Source organism: Alligator sinensis, unplaced genomic scaffold, assembly GCF_000455745.1.
Source record: "Alligator sinensis unplaced genomic scaffold, ASM45574v1 scaffold584_1, whole genome shotgun sequence".
Classification (NCBI taxonomy): domain Eukaryota; kingdom Metazoa; phylum Chordata; order Crocodylia; family Alligatoridae; genus Alligator; species Alligator sinensis.
This window is the reverse complement of record NW_005842419.1, coordinates 374,114-385,505: the sequence shown is the minus strand read 5'-3', so window position 1 is coordinate 385,505 and position 11,392 is coordinate 374,114. Positions and strand designations below refer to the sequence as shown.

Below are 11,392 nucleotides of genomic sequence, written 5' to 3'. Positions count from 1 at the left end.
TTTTCATTGTTTGTTCATTGTCCATGAGGCTTATGGAGAAGGGCTACTGAACCACTGAACAGACATTTGAGTCAAGTCTATGCATCTGTGTAGGTCATGTAACTAGGAGTCTTGGGTCTGTGACTGGTTCTTGAATTACTGAAAGGTTATTTGCTCCGTTCATCCAGCTAGCGAGTGACAGAGCTGAACAGTGAGGTTTACTAGAAAAGCCTGCTTCCAGGTGACCAGGAAAAAAACAGGAATGCTTTTGGGAGTTGTGGAGGGGTGCAAAAGCCTTTCTGTCCAGGTATGATTCTACATGCTACATTGTGATGGCCAGTGACAGGACAGTGGTTGTGACCCAAGTTTTATTTTCTGCATGAAAATAAAATACGGGACTTCTGTATAAAGTAAAATAAGGGACTTCTGTATAAAGTACAAATTTATGACTGCCCTGGAGAAATAAAAGGAAGAACAAGTACTGTCACTGGGGAATATCAGCGGCTTGAGAAGTCCTTGAACTAGTTTTGGATATTATCGCTATCCTAGATTCATGATAGAAAGGAATTAGAGTCAAAGGAGCCAGAGAGGGAGAAGGAACCTGAGAGGAGGCCGTGTAGTTTGTGACCACTGGAGGCAAAGGACCAGGTGGAATTCTACACAGCTGGAAGCAGATGAGGGCGAGCAGGCAGGCAGCACCAGAGAAAAGAGGACGGGGCAGAGTTTCATACATCTTAGAAGTATCTGATTCTTATCCGATTCTCAGCATGAACACTGGCACTGAAGATTCAGCTGGTCAATGAAACAGAAATCTATAAGGGACATGCTTGAATGCGGCTGCTCTGCCCAACCCACAAGAATATCTCAAATGCCCACGAACAGATTTCTCAGTATCTGAAGAAGACGGGCAGCTGGCTTATGTTCATCTTGGAGTCAACTATGACTCCAAGATCTCTCTCAGCCTCTGAGCTGCTGAGGAGGACATCCCCCAACCTTGTAGGTGTGCTGGGGATTCCTCCTTCCTAGGTGGAGTACCTTGCATTTATCTTTGAACTGCATCCTGTTTCATTCTGCCCATTGATCCAACCTGTCCAGGGTGGCCCGTATCTGCTCCCTGGCCTCCGGTGTAGTAACTTTGGCCCATAACTTGGTATCATCTGTGAACTTGGAGAGGGTGCTCTCCACACCCTTGTCCAAATCACTGATGAAGATATTAAATAACACCGGTCCATGGATCAAACCCTGCAGGACCCCACTGCTCAACTCCTTCCAGGCCAAGAACGACCCGTCCACCACCACTCCCTGGGTGCGGTCCCTAAGCCAGTTAGCCACCCACTTGACTGTGTAGGCATCCACTCCACAGCCCGTTAGCTTCCCTATGAGACTAGGATGCAAAACTGTGTTCAAAGCCTTCCTAAAATCCAGGTAGATGACATCAGCCTCAGCTCCTGTGTCAAGGCAGCGTGTGACCTGGTCATAAAAGGTTATAAGGTTTGTCAGGCAGGATCTACCTGTGATGAACCCGTGCTGGTTTCCTTTCGTTTCCACTGCTGGGGCTTCATAAATGTGCTCTTAGATGGTTTTTTCCAGTATTTTCCCAGGGATAGAGGTAAGACTGACTGGCCTAAAGTTACCCGGCTCATCCCTTCTCCCCTTCTTTAAAATGGGCACAACATTGGCCCTTTTCCAATCCTCAGGGACCTGGTTGGAGCACCATGAGAGCTCCGACAGTTGTGCCAGTGACTCAGCTATGACACTGGCCAATTCCTTCAGCATAAGAGATCTTATTTGCAAGTAGGAGTGTGAGTTCTTCCTGCTTGTCCCCCATGCTCCTAACATTAGTGTAGAGACACTTGAGTCCCCCCCAATGGGTGTCCTTGGTACCCCCCTGTCCTGGTCCCCATTGGGCCCTTTAGTACTTACATGGGCTGTTCCAGCACATGGCTCATGGTTTGTTGACTAGAGGGACTCAGTGTTGTCTGTATCCCTGTCCCCTGACAAACCTGGTTTAAAACCCTGAAGAAAGCAGGTTCTACTGAGATTTGAACTCAGATCACTGGATTCAAAGTCCAGAGTGCTAACCATTACACCATAGAACCAGGTGTGCACTGGTGAGGTCCCTTCCGGCCCTAGCATCTATAAATCTATGAAGTGTGGTATTTTCCAAGGGAAAACATGGGTAGCTGCAGTAGCAGGGGAGTATAACCTTGTGGCTACTCTGTTAACCCCCTAGCTGTAGGACACCCAGTGCTCCCATGGGGGCCAGTTTTCTCCGAAATGCTGGCTACAGTAGCCTGGAAGGTGGGTTAAATAAATAGTAAACTAGGAATCTAAAAAAGAGGGAATAAATGAGCATTCGTGTAGCACACAATCAAAATGTTCAGAACAAAATAAATCAAGGCACCAAGGTATTCAGAGAGAAGAAATTATTTAATTGCCTAGAGGCAAGGATTTTTTTATGATATCTTTTATTGAACCAACTGTATAGTTGGGAGAGCTGTTGGACAGACTTTTGAGCATCAAGTGACCTTCCTCAGATCAGGAATTGCCTACATACTAGTGCCAAGAGCTTGGATTATAAACAAGAGAAACTGTACTCTCTCTGAATTAAGCGTATATTTGACCTATATAGTATTATTAATGGGAGGGTTCATGTGATTATAATGTTAAAATCACTAGGTAACATTTATTTAAAGAAGATTGAGGGCAAAAGGGGAAGAAAGTGGTACTCTGTGGCCTTGTCTACATGAGACGCTACTGCACAGTAGCACTGGGGGACACTAACCATGACACAACACCACTGCACAGTAGTAATGACTAATGAGCTACTGTGCAGTAGCTTGCTGTTACTGAGCGGTAGCATCAGAAAAAAAAACATGTGGGGATGCTACTGCACAGTAATGCCGGTTACTGGGCAGTCATTTAGTACTTGGTTATGCAAGTACTAAATGTCTGTGAAGTAACAACTGCACAATCCACCACTCATGTAGACATGGCCTGTGTTAACAGCATTGCCTGTCTCCTATTCACTGACAGATTGTCAGGAAATGATTGAGGGTGCTTATGGAGTAATGGATAGATATAGTATGTTAGGAATCAAGGATAAGAACACTTGGAAATAAAAAGTAGTATATAACAAAAGAAAAAAAGGGACAGAAAAACCAATTAATAAAAGTCATTATGAAGTGTAGAAAATTAAAAAGGGAAACTAAAGACATCAGGGAGCTATCCATGGCTGGCACCAGTAAACACAGTGGGCGCATCTACACATGCATTTGATCCAACCTAAGTTTGCTTTGGTGTAAGCTATTCTGGAGTAAGTGCTTTCAGGCAGGCATCTACACATGCGGGGATTAGGAAGCAGATTTGTTGCTCTTTGCACCAAGTTTCCTGCAGCCTTGCAAGGAGCTTTAGGTTCCCCCTGGGTGCTAGCCTAGTTGCTGGCAGGGAGCATAGAGCCAGGAGACAGCTGTCTCCTGGCCTGGGGGGAGTGGGATGCATGCTGCTGGGGCAGGGACAGTGTCCCCCTGCCCTGGGAGCAGGGAGCTCCTGTTCCTGGCTCCCCAATTAGGGGCAGGCAATTTGGAAAGAGCTGCAGGGGAGCTAGCAGCTGGTGGGGCAACTAGCAGCTAGCTTGATGTTGGAACAGGGACTGGGAGATAAGGGTCTCCCCACTCCCACTCCCCCCCCATCATGATCTCGGTGCAGGGGGCTTGGAGCTCCCTGCTGCCAGGGTAGGGGGATTTAGTCCCCACCCGAGCTCCTGGGGCAGAGCCTGCCCTGGCAGCAGGCAGCTCCCAGGGGCAAGGAGCTATCTCCTGCCCCCTAGTAGATGGCTGATTGGGAGCGAATTTTGCTCCCAGTCAGGTGTCTACATGAGCACTACTTTGCCATTATTAATCTTGAGTAAATTTGTTATTTACATTTGCAGGTAGGAAATTTACTCAGCATTAGGGAGGTTTACTGCATAGCAAGCATGTGCAGGTGTAGACATACATGCTTACTTCACAGTAAACTATGCTAATGCACAGGTAAGCATCTCGTGTAGACAGCCCTGTGATGACACTGAGGGAAGTTAAACTGAATTAATTTTTAAGATGGATAATTTAAAGTTCATGAAACTTTCATTCAGAATTAAAGAGGCCTGTCATTTAGCTCAGCGTTTCTCAACCCATGGGTCGCAACCCAAAAGTGGGTCACAAGAATATATGAAAGGGTCATGAACAAAAATGGATTCTCCTTTAAAAGATAAAAATGTGGGAAACTGTGGCTTAGCCTTTTCAGACTGTCAGAGTTTCAGGCTGCTTGGGGCCTCTAATGTCCCCCACACACCTACCTCCTGTCCCACACACTGCGGGGCTGGAGCCTGGGGGCAAGGGATATTAGGTTGGGAATGAGGGGCAGTGGGTTGGGACTGGCTAGTGATGTTTACAAATGAGTCCTGATACAAAAAAGTTTGAGAACCACTGATTTATCTTACTTCACTTGCAGAGCAAATTAAGCTAGGTCAAATTAAGGCCAATTTAAAACTGAATGTGTGCATCTACACATGTGCTTTGCTGTAGAGTTGACTAATTAGCTCCACAGTAAAGCTTCAATGTCTACACATGCTCTGGTATTAGGGCACAGTAAATTAATGAACTCCTCCATAGGATAGTACTGTTGGGGGCAGTACTATCCTACGGCAGAGTACGTACATGCACAGAAATGCACATGTAGATGGTGACAGGAGCTGGCTGAGGCATGAGGATGCTGAAGTGAGGGGGCTGCCAGCCACTTAGCCCTGCACTTTACTTCCCTTTTGCCCCAGCTACCTTCTCTGCTGCCCAGTGCTGCCACCTGGAGCCTGGGGCTGACTCCTGATCCCCTTGCTAGCCCAGGGCTGCTCCACCCCAGCTCAAACTGCTGTGGTCTGGGACATATGTGCAGATGCTGTGCCTGGGAGCAGCTGACTCTGGTGCAAACTGTTCTGGAGTTTACCATGTCACCTTAATGGTACGTGTAGATGCACCCAATAAGAGTGTCTACAAAGGAATTTAATGCTGTTTTACAAAGCCACTTTGAATCTATATCTTGAGTTCATTCTGATTAACTTTCCTGAGTGCCCCTGTAGAGACAAGCTATGTGCCTAAAATTCAGGTTTTCAAAGGGACCACAGGTAATTATAGTTTATTTTAGTTAATTAGAGTTGGGCACCACAGTCTTTTATCCCATTTTATAAACCTCCCTTAAATCTATACTCAGGTATAAAATCAAGAGCCATATTCTGGCACTCGTAGGGTACAGGCACACAAGCAAGTTACTCTGCAAGGTAAGTTAGTGTGCGAGTTTGCAGCACTTCAGTTGCTTAATGATAAATGACTGAATTCATTTTCTTACCCCATGGTAAATATTAGGTGGTGTCAGAAGTTGGCTTCAAGGTCATTTCCACATTGGAGAAATTAGCAGCAGGGTAATGACACTGATACACTGGCATAAGCTTCTAATTTAGATGCATTACACCAAGGCTTGTAAAGTTACTGTTTGCTTCTGGATAAGCTGCACTGGTAAAAACCCCACTCTGCCCTGATGCACACTGGGGTAAAAAGCTCTTATTTGCTGCATCTACATGAGACGTGTTAATAAGTATTAGCCTAATTTAATGCACATTATGGGTGCACACCTACATGTGCGCATCCTTAATGTGCATTAAAAATGGTGAATTAGGCTAATTTATGCATGATTACTTCAAGCGCATTAATGCATGTGTGAACTGGCACTAACTTTACTTCCAGGTCTGCCCAGCTACTAGGAGCACAGGGCAGGGCTGTAGGGACTTTGCACTTTAGTGCCAAGTGCATTAACTTTAGTGCCAAGTCTCTGCATGTGTAGACACCTGCCAAAAAAATCACTTAATGTGCATAATTTAATGTGCATTAAATTTAGTCATGCTTAGATGCATGTGTAGACATGGCCAATTAGACATAGCCTAACTGCTCTGTTTTTCAGTGGAAAGCAAGCCATTTGAAACCAGTGGGAATAGAGCTGTGCAATGGGGGCAGGATGTATTGAGACCCAAAGGATTCATTAATGTGCTTCCCATTGCTAGAAAAATACTTCTTGTTGTGGGTGGGGAAAAAAAATTGGCTGGCAGGAAGAGACTTTCTTTACTTATTTAAAATGCCTGTCCCTGGTGTGGGCTGAAAGTGGGTTAAGTTGTTGATGGGAGCAGGATTAAACAAAAGGAAAAACCACAGGAATAGAAGGGAGCAGGATGCATTTCTGTGGAGCAGGCTGGGAGCAGGATGATCCATAGTCCCACACTGGGTTCTGGATGGGCAGTGCAGGTCATTCAGCATCTTTAAAAACCAGGCCAGCCTGTAACAAATGCAGGGAGAATGCAGGGAGAATAGGATGGTGAGTAACTAGAGCTGAATTTTGCAGAAGAGACCTGTGTAGTTTTCATAGGATTTTTCTGGGAGGAGGGATGGAGTTATAAACAAGCATCTAGGCAACAGTTATTGTTCTACAAAAACTACAGAACAAGTGGTAGAAAGTCCTTCCTTCTCTGACCCCTTTCACCCTGCCTTGTTTGCAAAAGTGACCACTGATGCCCTGGACTAAATTTACATATAATCCAAAAAATAAATTAGAGCTTCAAAGCTTGAACCTGATGAGCCCTGGGTTTCATGTATACAAAATAAATACAATTAATGGGAAACCAAATAGCAGCTCAGTTTCCCTTTACACTTCCTTCCTCTCCCTCCCCATTGGCCTTTTGAACAGCTCTTTTACTTAAAAGAGCTCCCCAGAGGTTTGATTTATCTCCTTACAGCCACATGGGGCCAGCAAAGAGCACAGGGTACTAAAATCCAGTGACCACTTGAACAGAACACTCTATTCACCCTCGATGAATGACAGGAGAGGAATCCTACCCAAGGATGTGATTTTCTGATTGCACAATGTCTTTAGCATCAGTGATCCAGGAACAGAACAGCAGTTAGTAATTAGCTAAGGGTTTGGGGAACTAGGAGATTCCTGGTAGAGTTAGAGCTATGCTGGAAATGTCCAGTTGCATTGCAACTTTTATTAACATGCATTTGGTGGCTGAGTGGTCAGGCCATATAATGTATCAACAATGATACCAAAGTACGTCACAAAAATAGCACTTGGATGAGACTTGAACTTCTGTGGCATAAATTAATACACAGGCAGTATGTAAAACAAATACCAGTGTGCTTTTTTCATGATGCCTATAATGGCTGGCTCTATAACAAGGTATGCAGCTTTATCATTATTAATGCTCTTCGCCTATGCCATCAATGATTATTCGGTGTCCTTTTGGTAGAGAAAGTCTCTCAAGTTCAGACCCGCACTGTGATGATAGTGGCATAAATGGAAAATTCTAGTCATTGAGATGGACACACAGAATTACAGACTGTATCAAAAGGACGTGAGGGGAAAGATCATTGCCACTGTGCAAGATAAAACTGAACTGAGGCACAGAAGCACACTCAAAGTCCCAGGTCTTCGAATTGCAAGTTGCCTGCAGTTACAAAACCTGGGACTTTCAATGGCGTCTAAGACCCCTGACCGATATTACATTGCAGATGTGATTAACTGACTAATCACATCTTAAGTAGTGACCTGGCCACACGTTCATTCAGTTGATGCTGTGATAAAATGAGGAATAAGCCAAAAAGCTATTACACAAAAATAACTTTGTACTTTGTTCCTATCACACCTTTAATTGAATGTGTGACTGGTGCTCTCAGCCTCTGGACCACACTGAAAACTTTTAAGTGCGCCAAAGGCTAAGAGTGCCTTCTTGGGGCTCCCAAGTGGGGAGAGCACCATGTGCTCCCATGGCTGGGAGCTCTGATCAACTGATTAGGAAGCCAAACTTGATACTGGTCAGTGCAGAAGGAGCCTGGGTTTGGGCTCCCTCTGCACTGGCAGTGTGATGCAGTGGGATCTGATGCTCGATGCCACAACTGTGCTTCCTGCCATGCATGTGTGTCATGGCAGGAAGCATGGTTGTTGGGATCTTGTATCAGATCCCATAGCACCTTTCAATTAACATCTGTCAGGGGCCTAAATGAATTAGGCAACTAACTCAAGGGTAGGTGTCTAAATGGTTTCCTTTCCTTTTAAACTCCAGGATTTAAAATTCACATACTTGCCAGACTAGATGTTTTTGGTTCAAGTCCCCCAGCCACATTCTAACCAATGAGCTCTCCTAGAACTTCTTACCTCCTCCAGGATTGGAGAAAAGATGCGCTAGTCTCCAGAAAGCATTGAAATGATCGGTAGATTCACAGAGCCTGGCCCTATAGGCCTTCTCCCCAGATTGCTCCATTTCCTGGTCATGTGAAACATTCCCTGGAGCTCTCCTAGCAGCTTCCTCTAACTGATCCCAAGAACTGTTGTGTTAATTTCAATGAAATAAACGGGCCCAGAGAGCTGAAGGTGTCAACATGCCTCTGTCACTGTAAAACAATTAAAAAATTAAATAGGGTTAGAGGTTTTGAGTACAAAGAAACCTCAGGTTGCTTAGTCCCATGGCCAGCAAACCCCATTCAAAATGGTTCTAAATGCTTTTAAAAATAAAGATACAGAGAAAGAAAGAAACAGTTCAAGCATTTGAAATGTAACGTGTCAATGGCTTTTGTTTTAACAAAGATGTTATTCTCCTTCAGTTTAACTATAAAAGGTTTTTATTGGTTGAGAGGAGGGGGTCTTGTCTTTTGGACAGTTTTTTAGAGGTACTGGAGCTGGTAATGATAATTATCCTTTTGGGAGAAAAGAGAACAAATTAATTGAGATGGATTGGGCAGATATTGCTATTTTTGGAGTCCAACCCTGCATTCTTGAAGACAAAACCAGATAAACATGCACAAAATGGGAGAGGAAACAAAGCAAAGGATAGAAAATGCAGCTTCTGACTCTACTTGCAGTCTTGCTGCTGGAGTTTGACAAGCCCAGCAGAGAGTCTTAGGAGCTGGCAAGCTTGTGCCTGAATTGGCTGGTTAGGGCATTGCTGGGCCCAAGCTGATGCTGTTGGAGGTGGTGATGCCACCTGGGGCCCCTCTCTGGATTCGTTTGGCGAGACTCTCTCAGGATCAGAGCGATGAAGGCCCAAGAATCTGACTGGATCCAGAGGTCTCAGCGGATGGTGGGGGATGCATATTTGCTAGTAAAGTTTCTTCACCTACTCTCTGGGTACTAGCATCACATTACGAGTAATGAGCACAGTATGAGTAAGGGGAAGAATAGCTCACCTTCATTCTTTACATCATTGAGGTCTAATTTCAAAATGCAACTTTTGGTTCATTGATTTCTGGTCCCAGGCGTTTTTTGTTTACTATACATGATTTCAGTACAGGCCTTGGGTCGTATCAGCAAGCCTTTTTTGTTTGAGCTATTTTAGTTTGTCTTTAACTTTCACTTTTATCACTGTGGGTTTTGGCCACTACACAAGTGACCCCTCCCCTCTTTCCTGCACAGTGGGACCTCACCTTTTCAGGGGCAGGTAAAGGTTTCTATGGCAGCACTGCAGGTAGCTGATTGGTATGGCAGAGCCCAGAAAAGGGCCAAGCTGAAATGAGGAATAGAAATCCCAAAGTCCTCCTAATACAGGACGCCTAAGCAGTGTTCCCTCTGAGCTGTGCAGCGTGCACAGCCATGCAGGCGCACCTGGCAGTGTGGCATGAGCATGCCTGCGCGGCCGTGTACGCCACACAGCTTAGAGGGAATGCTACACCTAAGTTAGAACTGCAAATGAAAGACGAAGCTGCTACACGTTACTACTGTGTCCTTGCAAATCCAGCACCAGCACGATTCATGGACAATAAACAACAAAGAGGGACAAACAGCAAAATAACCGGAGAATCGCCTCAATCTGGTGATGTCCTTGGGGTTGTAAAGCCTGCATTGGATACAGGTCTCTCGTTCAAATCTAGCACGCGCCTGCATCTGGGCAATGGGCAGAGAGAGCGAGAAAAAAAGATGCCTGATTTGGCAGCCTTGGAGAGTCAGAGGCACCAACCCCCTTTCTGTGTGTGCTCAAAAGTGTTTGTATAAAGGCATCTCCTAAAGGGGGAATTTGTTTGGTTTGGACTTCATTGAGTGAAAAGCTCTCAGCCCCATGAGTGCTTAGTTATTCTCTTGTCTAGTGGCTCCTCTACAGCTCCCACCAAAAGGGAGGAGGCTTCTTATTTGTGAAAGTGGCCCTGCTTGTTCAAATTCTCTAGTGACTTCAGTTTATTGGTTTTTCCTGAGGTCCAGTCATTTGAATTGCAAACAACTTCCCCACCCCTGGCAGAACAATGAGCAGAGCTGAAATAAAACTAAGCAACACGAACTCTTGAAATGGAGTGCGATTTCTTTATGCATGAAAAGGGAGGGTGGAAGTTTGCTCCCTTCCGGTCTCTCTCATTGTGCCTAAGGATGTCTGTGAAAGGGGAGGGTGGGATCTGAGGGAGGGGAGTAGAGGAGGCCAACTCACGGGTGATAATCAGAGATCCCTTTAGTTTTATTTATTTATTCCCCCTGCTCAAAAGCCAGTCCCAAAAGGAGATTAATGCTGTTGAATCCTCCCCTCCAGCATCTTGAGGAAGATGCGGTGTGTGCTGTGAACTAACTTGGTGCCGGCAATAAGCTGAGCTCTTGTCCTGGTGCTGAGGGGTCAAATCCCTCCCTCAGTAACAACCACAGAGATCAGGTCAGATTCTGAGCTCAGTTTAACAAGTTTTAAGCTGGGGTTACTGAAGGGATTGATGGAGCGAGGTGGATTTACACTGTGCAAATGAGCTTGGGATCTGACACAAGCAGAAAATTTCCCTCTGTCATTTTAAGGCCTGGTTTCTCCTCTCGCACACATTTTACAGTAGGATAGCTCCTGGACTTTTGCTGCTATGGGAAAAATGAGCTAAAGCTACCCCACCACTGTCTGTTAATTAAAAGTTCTTATTAATTATATCAGCAATACAAAACTCATAATGTATTTTTTGGATTCATGGGATGTTTCTGTATTTGCACTTTTTATTGCCTCTATTGGCAAAACACATAAATCTGATCTACTAAAAAGAGCCTTTAAAAGTAGCTGAAGATGTATCTGGATGTTTTAAAAATGAATGGCTGACAATGCTGCTTGGCTGGATGTGTTTTGCTGTCTATTGGGTTGGTTAACTTCTATGTTATGCCTTCAAAATGTTGCACTGGTGAAACCAAAAGAGAAATGCACGGTGCAAATATACCCTTTGCTCAAAGGATCAGGCAACTAATTGAACACTGAACATACTGGCTGCAGATAAAATGTGATTCTCATATATACTTACCACCCAGACAACCATACCTCTTGGCAAGGAGCTTGGTACTGGGTATGCAGTGACTTGTGAAGGAGAATCAGGCTTCACTGACCCAGATCTCAATT

The 11,392-nt window shown here is 44.8% G+C and overlaps 1 non-coding gene across 1 annotated transcript; it reads right to left on the bottom strand.

Moving 5' to 3' along the window:
* Window positions 1-2,006: 2,006 nt before the first annotated feature.
* TRNAQ-UUG lies at window positions 2,007-2,078 on the bottom strand. Its single transcript has one exon. It is a non-coding gene; the product is annotated as a tRNA-Gln (tRNA).
* Between the last annotated feature and the right edge of the window lie 9,314 nt (window positions 2,079-11,392).